Source organism: Coregonus clupeaformis, chromosome 35 (assembly GCF_020615455.1).
Source record: "Coregonus clupeaformis isolate EN_2021a chromosome 35, ASM2061545v1, whole genome shotgun sequence".
Lineage (NCBI taxonomy): Eukaryota > Metazoa > Chordata > Actinopteri > Salmoniformes > Salmonidae > Coregonus > Coregonus clupeaformis.
The window spans coordinates 4,782,013-4,782,835 of record NC_059226.1 but is presented as its reverse complement, the minus strand read 5'-3'; positions in this window follow the sequence as shown (position 1 = coordinate 4,782,835).

Below are 823 nucleotides of genomic sequence, written 5' to 3'. Positions count from 1 at the left end.
AGTTTCTAATTCCTTGTTACCTCATATTCAATGCATTATTAAATTATTACTATTTCCTAGCTGTCGACCTGCCCCTTGCAGCCCCTGCCTGCCCGTGTCTGTGTGAGAGCGGACCAATCCGCACTGCCTCCCAACCCCCAGCTTGAAGTATTGCTGAGGCTTTGAGTTCCACCAAAAATCCAAAAATATGTGGGATGGAAAAAATACGGACATATTCCTCTCTACTGGTCTTTAATTATCACATACATGTTCAATTACTGTCATTCACATGAATCACTATGACATGCCTGTCATTTGCTAAACTTGTGCCAACAATGGCATCATATCATAACCCATATGGACACCTCATGCGCTTTTAAATTATAGGATTAGAATATCTTCATGTAAATAGGTTCTAATATAGGCTACCCAGAAAACAGATGGCTTCCTTTTCTTTAGATGAGTTGCAAAGCCTTTTCTCTGCTCACCGGGTCCTTCAAAATGGAGTCTGTTCACAAAAAACAGGCCACAAAGTGTTAAAATATGCTCGATATGAAGTTCACATCAAAGCAAAAAAAGATTGAACCGCAATTACGCACACATTTCCAATCCATCCAAAACATTCCAAAGCCTCAATGCAAAGCTGCATTCATTCATTAAACACCGTTGAATAAACCACTTTCCACAATAATATTTAGTGTATATCATATGTCAGGTTACAGAAGAAAGGCTCACGACGGGTAAATGTAACTGGTGTGTGTAGTAGGGGGACAGTGTGCCATAATGCGCAGGAATTTCCATAAAGACTCCATCATGCCCTGAACATCAAAAGAGAGTTTGAATC